Genomic DNA, 12,696 nt, shown 5'->3' on the forward strand with positions numbered 1-12,696 from the left:
TATTAAAAAGAGAACATGAGGCTAGCCGGCCCTATGGTGCTCCTCTAAGAGAAAAGCCCTGCCCGCCCCCGAAAACCCTGAGAAGGAGAATCGCAGGTTTCGCCCAAATTACTCAACACTTGGGTGGGTTCCGCCTCCGCCTGCATCCTCTGCCGCTGACCTTCCCACGTGGCTCCAGCCTGGGCCCTCCCAGGCCCCAAATGCCGCCACCCAGGCGGAACCACGACCCCGGCGACCAGACGTGTGGCTCCTGTGCACAGGCAAAGCCCTGATTCCACATTGCCCGACGCTTGCTGCTTGATCGACTGTAGTGTTTATGGTCATGGTCTCTGAAGTTTTTTTAAGATAAAGAGGACAGAGTGCAGGGCAGCGAGAGGCAGTTGACAGTAAGTGCTTATTATGCAATTATGGGCGCATTAATATGCATATTTTCTCTGCAGTTGGTAGCGCCTAAATACATAATTTTTGAATATTTAAGAAGCATGTTATCTCCAGAGCCTTCTGTCTGCTGAAAAGTAGGAAACGTTCTCCCATGGAACGTGGCTAAGTCCCTCTTGCTACAGAGGGGCCTGCGGGTGACAAAAGTCTCCAGACGGTGGGAAGGGGCCGTGGGGACCTGGCTGAAGGGCAGAAGCTGTTGTCACTGAAGGTGCTTTTCAGGGGCAAGTGCGCCTCCCAGTTCTGCAGCTTGAACGGGAATGATGTAAACAGAGCGGGGGGCAGTGCCCTGGATGAGGTTCTGGAGCAAAGAGGAGCAGGAAGGACGGAGCAGCCGTGGGCGGGAACAGCAGGTGAGGGAATCAGGACACCAGGACTGGGCTGGACTCTGCGGATGCCCATGTGCTGCCTGGGGGGAGAGAGCAACGCGGGGAGAGATGGAGAGGCATCACCCACGTGCACATGCGCACACAGAGGCACAGAGGCACACGTGCACACACACAGAGGCACATGCAGCAAGATTTTAGGATTTCAGGAACAGATACAGACCAGGACAGGCCTTTTCTCGTCTTCCCTCTCCCTGGGAACAGTCTTCACGACCCCCGGCATCTGCCCAGAGGACATCCCTGACTCTGCAGCACCTCGGCTCCCCTCTCCGTGACCCCTAACACTTCACTGTCACGGCTCTTGAGACCCAGTGGCCCTGTGCCTTCCAGGTGAGCTGGTGTGGCTGCCTGCTGGGCAGGGCGCCATGGTCCAAGCGTCCTGCCCGCACACCTGGCACAGGTGCCGAGCACCATGTAGGCTCCTAGGGGACCAGTGGACAGGAACAGCACCTGCTGGGAGGGGTGAGATGGCAGGACTGTCCCCCTAATCATGGCCAACTGGGCCAGGCCTGTCTCCTGCCTCCCAGGCAGTGCCACCACAGATTCCAGGCTCTGCTCAGATTCGGGGTTCACCCTGCCCTCTGTGTGTGCAGGGAAAGGGCCCAGGAAGGCAGAGGACTGTGGGAGATGCCAAGGCGGCTGCCGGCAGGGTGGGTGGCCAAGGTCTCCCGAGTCCCCTTGCAAATGGGCCAGGCCTCTCCTCTGTAGAGCACAGGGCGCCCCAGGTGGCAGGCCTGGCAAACCCCCCTCCCTCTGCCCGTCTGGGGGTCTCCTGGGCTCAGGCACCTCTTTTTGCCCCAGTAGAGATGTCGGGGGACATGGCGTGAACTGCCTAAACCTCTAGGGCCAAGCAGGCGCTGTGGGCAGGTGCACCGCGGCCAGCGATCCGTGAGCAAGACCCAGGGGGTGGGGTGTGCGAGGACCAAGGCTCCTGGTGTTTCCATGCCGAGGCGTCCACGGTGAGGACAAACCCCTCCATCCCAGAAAGCCTGCAGTGTCAAGTGGGGACCACTGTGAACTGTGAATGGGGCTTCCAGTCTTCAGAGCTCGCCTCTCTTCCACCTTGGATGTCCCCCGTTGGCTACCTCCCCGAGGGGACTCCTGCAGAGCAAATGTCTGATTTGAGCTCAGGGGACACGTGGAGTCCGCTACTTTTCCACACGCTGCGGGCCCTCGATCCTCTGCTGAATGCCCAGGGCCAGCTGCATCCCCTCCCAGGCCCCCAGGACTCCTGCCACTTGGAAAGCCAAGCCCCCCACCACCATCCCTGAGCTCCCTGACCCTCAGGGGACAGAGTGAAGGTGTGATCTCACCTCCTGTCTGCGCCCACTCCAGGAGGGACAGCCCTGCCCTCCTTGGCGACCTCCGCTGGTTCCTGCATTTAAGATGTGGGCTTCCCATGGCCACATGTCCTCCGGAAACTTCTCAGCACCTGCGGATCCCTCCCCCTCTCCTGGCTGTGACCCTGAGGACCCTGGAGACCACGGGGACAGTGTGGCCTCGGCTGAGACTCCGACCTCCCCAGCTGGTTCCCCCAGCGCCAGGGACCCCTGGGTCCAGGTCACCACCTGGATTCCTGCACCCAGCGCCCCTCCCTCGGCTTCTGAAGACCAGGGCCTCTTGCCTTTCTGGGCTCAGGGGGCCCCTGGCCTTCGGGAAGCCCAGCTTGGCTCCTGTTCCCGAGGAAAGGAGAAGGGAGGGTCCGTCCTCGTACGTCCGGCCACCAGCGTCCAGCTCTGCGGTGAGGGCCGCGTGCTCTGAGCCTGAGCCCCGCGCAGGGAGGGGCGGCCCCGCGCCCCAGGGTGCAGCTAGGGCCCCTCAGACTTGCTGGCACCTGGCCATCCTTTTCTCGACAGTTTTTAATTTTTTATTTTTTTAAATTTATGTATATATTTTTGTTGACATGTAGTCAGTTTACAATGCTGTGTCAATTTCTGGTGTCCAGCACAACGCTTCAGTCATACAGGGACATACGAATATTCTTTTAAAATGTAAGTTACTGTAACATATTGAATAGTTCCCTGCACTGTACAGTAGAAGCATGTAGCCTACATTTTATATATAGTAGCTAGTATCTGCAAATCTCAAAATCCCAGCACAGTTTTTATCTTTAACTTCTGTGTGGGGGAGGTAGTTGGGCATACTCATTAATTTTCGTGATGGAGGTGCTGGGCACTGGCCCAGGACCCTGTGGACGCTGGGCCGGCGCTCCACCACTGAGCCGCCCTCCCCCTTCTCAGCAGTTCTCACAGAAGGAAAGACGGAATCCTCTAAGGGGCCGGCTGGCGCAGCACAAGCTCTGAGCGGCCAGGGCCGCGTGTGGGTGGGGCTCCCCGTCCACCCCATGGCTGCCCGGCGCTGGGGTGGGGCTGCCCCCGGTGTTTGTTGAATCAGTGAATGCTCATGCAGGGAACAGACAAACATCGAAAAGTGGAGGGAACGCGTGGATTTCAGATTCTCCCACTGTGCCTGCCGAATCGGGCACGGTCACGTCGGGACTGTTGCCCCCGAGGGGGCGAGACGCCTCTCCTGCGTCCCCGCCGCCGCCGAGCAGTCCCGGGCTGCCGCGTCCTCACCTTGACGTCGCTGGGACCCGGGAGCCATCCCTGCGAGCTTAATACCAAGGTCGGTATTTTTAGATGCAATTCTTTAATTTTTGAAAACCCTCCAAAGAGATTTTAGTGATGGGTACATAGTTGATAAATACACATAAATTGAAGAGCTATAAAAAGAACTCTTTTAAGAACTCTCTGTTCTCTTTTCCATTTCCTGGAAGCTCATTAGCATATGTGGAGAGAGGCGGACTCCCGCCCTGGCGTCTGGGAGCGGGATGCTGACCCCAGGCCGACAGCCCTTCCTGGATGCCACGGCCCCGGGGCTGGAGAAGGTCGTGCTGAGTCCAGTGGCGTGGGGTGTGCCCAAGGCTCTCCCAAGGCCCAGCCTGCTCTGCGTCCTGGTCAGAGGCCCTGGACAGCGGACCCTTGAACAGGCTTGGAGACGCCGAGCCCCCGCGGGGAGGGCCGGGTGAACAGCAGTTTTCTGGAGGCTCAGGAAGTCTTGGCCCGTCCTTTAGATGCAGGCGGCACTGTGCACAGGCGGGATGCTCGGCCCTGCCGCCGGACAGGTGCCTGGAGGATCTGCCTCGGGGAGCACACAGGCCAGCGGCCCAGCCCACAGGCCACAGCAGCACCGAGAGTGAGGAGAGCGGAGACAGAGAACACAGAGCGCGGCTGGGGGCCCGGTCAGCATCCTGAACCTTGCGCCTGAGAGCAGAGGCCCAGCCACACGCAGAATGGGAACCGGAGGCCTGATAGCGGGAACTACAGCAGGTGCCAGTGTCCTGAGGTGAGAGGCATGTGCAGTGCTTGGGAGGCCCCAGGAGGGCTGCCTGGGTGCACGACCGGGGCCGGGGAGTCCAGAGGGCAGCGGGGAGCCACTGATGAAGGGGACCCGGAACTGCGTGTCCCCAGGCGGTGGCCTTCAGGGTGGGCCTGGGCGGGTGCTCGGGGCGCTGCGTGCACGGCCGGAGTGGGGTTCGCTTCCCCTGCCCTGGTGCCCGGGGACGCGGGTGCACGTTCTGGAGAACACGGCTGCACCAGCCGCCACGAGCCTCCGGATGGACAGGGGCCGGCGTGGGCATTTCTGGGCGAGGGAGGATTTCCCACGGCCTCAGTGGAAGCGTGAGACGGACCCCGCTGTCTCCTGCCTGAAGCTGTAAGTGGTTTCGGGCAACTTCCCTGAAAACCTCACAGCTGTTTCAGTTGCCACATCTCCAGCTTTTGAACATTGTCGCCGGCCCGACAGGCTCGCCGAAGCATCCAAGCCCTGCCCGTCTCACTGTCTCCAAAACCCCCGGCGGCCCGGCGCCCGGAGGCCTCCTGGGGACCGTGCGAGGCTCAGGGAGCGCCTGCTGCCCCTGTCTCTGTGTCCCTTTGACTCCGTGTGAGACAGCCTCCCCTCGCCGCAGTGACGGCACGTGTCGCGTGCAGCGCCCTTTTGGAAATGGCCGGCGTCTCTGGATACACGCGTCTGTCTCGGTGTCTCCCGGTCCTCGAACCCCCTCACTCGACCTCCCTGTTCTCACTGCTGTGTGGCTCCCGCCTCTGCCCCTCGGGGTTTCTAAATCCTTTCTTCCCCCAACTTTTGTGCTGCTGTGGGCTCGGCAAGCCTCCCGTTTCACCGTGTACCTAACTCAGCCACGTTCACCCACACTTGGACCTGGTTCAGTTCAAGGTTCTAGACGTGCAAGTGTCACTGGTTTATCAGGGGGTTAAGAAGCTGAAGTTGGGTGTGTTGACGATGCCAAACAGCCCCGTGGTCCTCCACCTCCCCATGGTCTCCCGCCTCCCCGTGGTCCTCCCACCTCCCCGTGGTCCCCCGCCTCCCCATGGTCCCCGCTTCCCTGTGGTCCCCACCTCCCCGTGGTCCTCCCACCTCCCCGTGGCCCCCGCCTCCCTGTGGCCCCCTGCCTCCCTGTCGCCTGCACCTCCCACAGGCAGACGCTGTGCTTCGCCCCGTGGCTCCCCTGTTTGCAGCGGCTCCTTGGCAGACCTCCTGATCCATGTCAGCAGCTGAGAGGGGTCTCCGGGAATGTGGGGCCACCAGACAGCACACAGTGAGGACACGCCTGGGGGCCAGGGGCTCCGAGCCAGGCAGATTACATGACTGCAGGTGAGTTTCCAGGAAACCCAGGTCATAAGACAGATTTGAAACTGGACTGAGTGGAGTCACACAGCAGGGCACACGTGTGCACACTCACCCACGAGTCACCCGGCATCCACCGAGCGCCAGGCACTGTCCCAGGTCCTGGGGCCTGAGCAACGGGCAACAGCCCCCAACAGTGTCCCCTTCCTGTGGGCCTCATTCCAGAGGGGAGGCAGGTGGGGACCGCTGAACCACCACAGCAAACACATGCACGCACACACACGCGTCTACATGTGCACACACACACGGGATGAAGCATGAACTGGGGAGGAGTCCGGTTCTGGTCTCAACCTGGGCGCCAGCCTCGTCTCCCCAGCCGCGCTGGGCAGGGACGGGGACCCTTCTCTGGTGACAGAGGAGCCGGGAAGTCTCTATTTAGTATATAAACAGTGTTTCTTCTGACCTTTTTAAAAATGAAACATTTCAACTCTAGAGAAAAGTCAATAATACACCAAGCAGCCATTCCCTAACACTCAGATTTAGTCATTTTTGAAATATTTGCTTTAAATATTTCCCTAAGAAATCAAACGCGATTGAACCCTCGCCCCGAATCCCGTCTGCCTCCGGGCCCTCGGCCTGGAGCCGGGAGAGCCCCAGAGCGAGCGCGGCCGCACACCCCACTTCCCTGTGCTCAGGTTTTCGTATGTATCCGCGAGGTGGGCTTAGGTTCCTGTGTTTTGCAAACCAGATAAATAGTTTCGTTTGTACATTTCACTGTACACGTTGCTCTAAGAAAGAAATCCAGCCTGCGTCTGAGCTGTCGAAGCTGCTACACTCGTCCTCCGTGCATCTTAGCTGCGTAACGTCCCACCCGAGGAGCAACTGCGTTCAGGCAGGTTTGTTCGCCCTTGACAGCCGGCCCCGTGGGACCCTCCTTCCTGCGCTGCTTCACCCCGTGAGGAGACGCCATCACCGTCCCCCACGGGGCTGGCGCTGGCTTCCGCTGCTCCCCTGGGGTCCCCGCGACCCCCGGCTCCTGGGGCCTCTCACCGGAGACCTGCCCTCCGCTCACCCTGGGCTGCAATGCGGCATCATTGGAGTTTTGATTTCCTGGATGAACAGAGAACGCGTCCTGTGCTAGGTCGCCAAGTCCCCTTCTCTGGGACGACCCACCCTGTCCTCCACCCAGGGGCCCGCTGAGACGACTGGGTTTTGCTTCCTAACTTACAGGAACCCTCTGCGTGTTTCAGATACACTTTCTCAGGTGTCAGCGCACTGCAGGCACCTCTCCGTCTGTGGTTTGAATTTCCCCTTCCCGGGGGCTGTGGTAGGCAGTGCAAGAGTCTTCCTTTCAAGGTCATTTAAAAAATTTTTGTTCCTGATTGTGCATAAGAGAACTTCCTGAGTTATTAGGTCATGAAGACGGCCTCTGATTTCTTCCGGTTTGTGAGACTTCACTTCCCGCGCCTAGAGGCCCCGTCCCCGAGTCTGCGGGGGAGGCCCCGCGCGGCTCTTGGCTGCCCCCCGCCCAGGTCTGCCGTGCAGCTGGGCTTCCTGTCCCGTGGCCGCCCGGGCTCCAGGGGCCGAGCCGGCTAGGTCGGGGCCACGCAGCGGGGACCAGCCGTGCCTGGTCTCTGGAGCAGCTCGGAAGCAAAGGGCCCCACTCCCGTCACCTCCTTGGTTTACACAGAGCGCCAGGCCCGTCAAGGGCGCACGGCGACTCACCCCAAGGTGAGCAGTCAAGGACGTGGCGCCTGTGTGTCAAACGCCCACGAGGGCTTGCTCTTGGCGGTCATCTCTTCTGCTTCTCTTCCTTCGTTCCAGCAGTTTTGTGACGTCTCCAGGCTGCCCCTGGCGGAGCAGGCCCGGGGCCTTCCGTGTGGGTCTGGCTCCTCCGAGACTTTGAGACAGGAGGGAAGGGGCAGGGCACAGCCGTCAGCACAAGATGGCGGGAGCTGACCCCCAGGCGACCGTGACCTTCCTGGTCTGCTCCTGGTGGTGTATCAGCATGTGAATGGCGCTCCCACAGGCGCCCTGACGGCTCTGAGGCTGACCCTGAAAGGGCAGGGTGGGCGCGGCCTGGGGTCCCCGGCCCTTCCCCAGAGTGGTGGGAACAGTCCTCCCACTCGTCACCACATGAAGTCACAGAGCCCCTAGACACTGTCACCCCCGCGCCTCCCTGCCGACTGAGACGCCTGTGCTAAGTCCACGGAGCCTGTGTCTGAATAAACCTGCTTTCACTCCTGTGGCTCCTCTTGAGCTCTTTCACTCGGCAGGACCCGAGCTGAGCTCTGGGGCGCGGCCCTCCTCTTGCACCCCCACGTTTTCCCGCGTCAGCTCTGCTCTCCGCCCGGCTGCCGGCAGGCTGGCCTCGCTTCCCGGCCTGAGGGAGTAGCAGGCGCTTCCCCGCACGTGTCGCACACCCAGGCCCCCTCGGGGAGCAGAGTGGTGCCAGCCCTGGTCGGTTTCCAGCCGTGGGGGCTGGGGCCACACAGGGCGGCCTGGGCCTGTCCTCCCGCGGGTGGGGAGCCCTCCAGTGCTGCCCCAGCAGCCCGCTGGCCTCCCTCCCGCCCGGGCCCCCGCAGCTGGCTGGCGGCAGAGCTGAGCCTGGCCACTCCCGCCCCGCCTTCCTGTTGCTCGTTTCTCCTTTAAAACGTGGCATCGGCCAAAGCCACGTTTCAGGGTGGACCCCAAGACCCCGGACCCTGAGCCCCCACCTGGCTTCCAGGGCGATGATTTCAGCGTCCCCCCACTGCTGTCCCAGAGCGGCTGTGTGGGGCAGAGCCCCTGCTGCGAGGTGGACGAGGGCCCCCGCGGTTGCAGGAAAACGCCTCCTAAGTGGCTGCCCGCAGGGCTGGTTTTAGAAACGTAAACGTGCGCTTGGCCAAGAGAAGAGTCTAGGGAAAGCCTCCTCTGAGACGTCTGAGGCTCTGTTCCCGACGCTCCTTCTGACTCACCTCCGGGCGGGTGGCCCTGACCTGCAGATCAGATCCTATTTACAAACCAAAACAGGCTCACTGGCGTAGAAAGCCAACGACAGTGACCACAGGGGAAGGTGGGGAGGGACAAGTCGGGGGCTGGGGACTGACAGACACACACGGCTGCATATAAAGCAGGTGAACAGCAAGGACCTACTGCAGCCACGGGGAACTGGATTCAGTAGCCTGTAATAACCTTTAATGGGAAAGAATCTGAGAAAAGAAATGCAGGTGTGTATCTGTATAACTGGATCACTTTGCTGCACACCTGAAACTAACATTGGGAATAAACCACACTTCAATAACAAATTTTAAAGAGAAAGAAAAGAAAATCACTTCATAAAATCAAAACCAAAACCATGAAGCATTCTTTGCCCAGAACTATTTTCAAACATTTTACAACATTAAAATCAGGGCAGGTTTACCCATGAGGCCTGGGACCCCAGGACGGGCAGAGGCCACAGACGTGGGTTATAATCTGAAGGAAAATAATGAACATGTAGATCAAAGAAAACGTCTCTATGTCTCATGTATATTAAATACAGATTTGTCTTCACGTCAGTGCAGGCGTGAGAGAGGCCGAGGGAGCGGCTGACGGACGTCGGGGGAAGGGCCCACGCGTCCTGTTACACATTTCTACGTTTGGTTGGTTTATCTTTTATTAATGAATTTTGAATTGAGGTGGGAAGCCCCCAGAAAAACCCAGCAGAGCCCCCACTCTCGTGCCGGCACCATCCAGTTCCCTGGCCCAGAGGCCCTATCTCACTTTTTGCCTTTGAAATGGCTTACTTACCCCTAAAATTCTATTGGTTCCCTGAGCTCACTTCTGATTGGTTATTTCCCTCACTCCTGATTGGTCCATTCCCCTCACTCCTGATTGGTTATTTCTCTCACTCCTGATTGGGCTATTCCTACAAAGCTTGTTCCTGGTTGGTCAACTTTTTATACCTTATTTGCATATGATGTTGCAAGGAGTAGACTGGCAGCGTATAAAAGCTTGTGTAACCCTGAGGACGGGGTCCAGAGCTTGGAGTGTTAACTGCCGTGGTCCTGCTAGTGTAATAAACCTGAGTTCTCCAACTCTTCCAGTGCTGCTGGGTTTCTCGCCCTGATCCAGGTTGCTGTCACAACTGGGCTGTCACACCGAGCTGTAACACATTTTTTGCAACAGAATTTACTTACAGAACTAAATTAAAATTTTTTTCTTTGCCATATAATTGACATCTAATTTGATCTCAGGTATACAGTATCCTCATGAAAAGAATTGGTAACTTTTTTTCCCTAATTTCTTAAAAATCTGACATAAAATGGGAGTTTTCTGATCCTTGAGAGGAAATTTGAAATTCTTTTTCTGGTTATGAAGCAGAAATGCCAGTTAAAAGTGTAAACCACTTTTTACATCTAACAGTTACATATCTATATATTTGCCATCTTTTTGGAACAGTTTGGGCACATTCTGTTTAAATCATCCACTCTGATGATGGTTTTCAATTTTTCAGGTAAAGTTGTTCATAGTTACTTCCACTCTGATTACGTGTTTTTAATTACTGAGTTAAAGTTGTTCATAGTATTGCCTTAGTTTTAAGCCTCTTATTTTTTGTGCGGTTGGACTTCTGTTCTCTCAATAACGTCTGTCTGTGGCCCCCTTCCTCCTTCCATCAGTCTTGCCAGAGCAGCGTCGGCTCTGCTGTGCTGATAAAGTGGTAGCTTTTGGTACTCACGACCCTATTTCTTTGTTTCCTGTTTCATTCGTTTAAGTTCATATTTTTTTTTGTTTATTTTGTTATTCTCTTATGTTTTAGTAAATCTTTTTTATTTTTTACTGTGTATACATATACAATATAATACATATACAATCTTCATATATATGATAAAACACATTTTTACTTTAAAAATTATTTTTAGATATTATAAATTATAATATATAGAGTTTATTTTAATATAAAATATTTCAATATAACGTATTAAAAATAAAACTATATGTATCAAACATTATGTGTTCCTCTAAATGAGGAAGCTACACTCCTTGGGCCAAACCCAGCCCCACCCCCGGTGTCACAGAGCAGGTGTCACCGGCGCACAGACTCACCTGCGCACTCAGGTGTGGTCCGTGGCTGCTTCCCCTCCAGGTGGCAGAGAGCGGCGGAAGGCCGGGAAGAGGTCCCGTCTGAGCCCCGCAGAGAGCTCAGCCCTTCGTCCGTGCTCCACAGTCTTCAGGTGCAGCGTTTCTGTCGGCATCTTGTTTTAAATTCCCCGAGAAATGGGTTTTACAGTTCCGTGCTTATGGGGCTTTTTTTCAGTTACTTTTGACTTTGACGTGTGATGTTCAGAGGACGCATTCTGCAAACACCGATCTCCAGGAACTGCTGGACCGTGGCTGACTGTCCGGCGAGCGCTGACGTGCCCCTGCGGTCTTAGGTGCGCGGCTCGCGACGGCTGCTGCATCCGGCTTGCTCCTTACGTGCCACAGCCCCCTCTGCCACCCTCTGTCTCGGCAGCCTCTGTCACTGAGCTGTGGTGACGCCTCTCGCCGTGATGTGCGTGTGCCTGTTTCTCCTTGAGACTTCTCAAGGACAGTCCCGTTTCTCCCGCCGTGGCGCCGCTCTTCCGCCTCCGGAACGTGTGCTGCTCCGCGTGGCTGTGCCTGGGCGGGCCGTGCCGGCCTGGCTTCCGCTGGGTGTGGCTTGGCCAGTGCGACACGTCGCCTTCCGTCTTTCTGAGCCATTCTCTTCCTGTGTCTCTTGTCAGCAGCACTTGATCGCGTCCTCATCTGTCTGTCTGTCTGACTGTCTGTCTGCCTGTCTACCTATTTATCTATCTATCTACACAGAGAGGGGCTTTCTCGAGCAGGTGTCTCCTTGCGCGCTCGGTGGCCAGCAGCGCGGCACGCTGTCCGTCAGGCCCCCGGTCGAGGGCCCCTGTTGGCCCCCCTCCCGCACGGCACCCTCGCCTCGCAGGTGACTGACTCGATCCTTCTGCGGTTTAGACAGGACCGTCATTTCTGCTCTTGAAGCACTTACACCGGGGTTGCGTAGTATCTACGCCAAAACTCACACGGCACCGCCTGCCTGAGTGTCTTCAGCTTCCTCCGACGCACGACAGAAGCGCCCCGGGACGTCAGCGCCGACGGTGTCCCTCCCGCGTCCCAAGGCCTGCCTCGGGAGGCTTCACGGAGACAGGGCGAGCAACCCCCTGCCGCACGCAGGAGCTGAGCAGCTAAGAGGTGCGACGAAATTAGGGAGAGCCGGGGGGGGGGCTGGGGAAAGTGCGCCGGGCGCGGAGAAGGGGGAGGGCTGGGGCGGGGACGGGGACCGAGGGGCCAGGGAAGGGCCCTGCGCTTCTGTTGCGTTGCTGCCCCTTTAGCGAACGTCTCGGGGGCCTCCCCACCTCCCCCGGCGCTCGGGGCGGGGCCAGCAGGAGGCCCCGCCCTCCTCCCGGGAGCCCGGGGCCTGGGCACCGTGATGCCGAGAGCGGAGCAGCCACACTCCTCCCCACGGACGGACGGGCTGCGTCCGCACAGAGGCATCCAGACACCAATGACTTGATTCAGCTCCACCGGCCCCCTTAGCCCGTGGCGGGGACCTTCTCCAGGGGGCCCCCACGCCGGGGCAGGAAAGCGCCATGCTCGGGGCTGCCTGCTGGGAAACGGAGCATGTGCACCTGGTCCAGGGACCAGACTTGACGTGGATTGGATCTCACGGGTGACAAGCTGGCGCGGGCAGTCGGGGCCACCACGGGGAAGCAGACGCCCTCCCCAGGTGGAGGATGACGGGAGTTACCCAGCCCAGCGCCGCTTGGGATGGCTGGGTCGTTCATCCCGCGTCGGGCGCCCAGTGTCTCTCACATCTGCCCCCTCGGCCCCCTCCTGATGGAGCCCCAGCTGTGGACTTGGGTGAGGTGTCTGCCGTTGTGGGGGTGACTGGGCGACCCCAGACCTGGAAACTGCAGACAGAGCGCCATCTACCCTGCGGGCCCAGCCATCACCTCGGGGGCCCCGGTGCCGCCCACCCGCTGGTGCTTAGGTGACCTCGGGCATGTTCACGGAGTGTGCGAGGCCACCCCCAGGACAAGTGGGTCTGGAACACTTTTCTTTTATGACCATTCATAATGGGTTTTAAAAACCAATGGCCTTCCTCGCCCCCTCCTCTCACGCCTCCTCTGGAAATGAAGGTGCAGCCTCTTAGAGCCACACTGGGGTGGGTGCAGGCCTGGTGGGTGGCGTCCAGACCTTGCTGTGGGGCGTGTGCTCG

General features: G+C 58.4%; 1 long non-coding RNA gene across 1 annotated transcript; it reads right to left on the reverse strand.

The window, feature by feature from the left end:
* Positions 1-380: 380 nt before the first annotated feature.
* Positions 381-1,755, reverse strand: LOC140700533 (uncharacterized). The gene is made up of 2 exons (XR_012078946.1): positions 1,611-1,755; positions 381-847 (listed from the first exon to the last, which is right to left on the reverse strand). It is a non-coding gene; the product is annotated as an uncharacterized lncRNA (long non-coding RNA).
* Positions 1,756-12,696: the final 10,941 nt, after the last annotated feature.

The sequence above is a fragment of the Vicugna pacos genome, chromosome 12 (genome assembly GCF_048564905.1).
Source record: "Vicugna pacos chromosome 12, VicPac4, whole genome shotgun sequence".
Lineage (NCBI taxonomy): Eukaryota > Metazoa > Chordata > Mammalia > Artiodactyla > Camelidae > Vicugna > Vicugna pacos.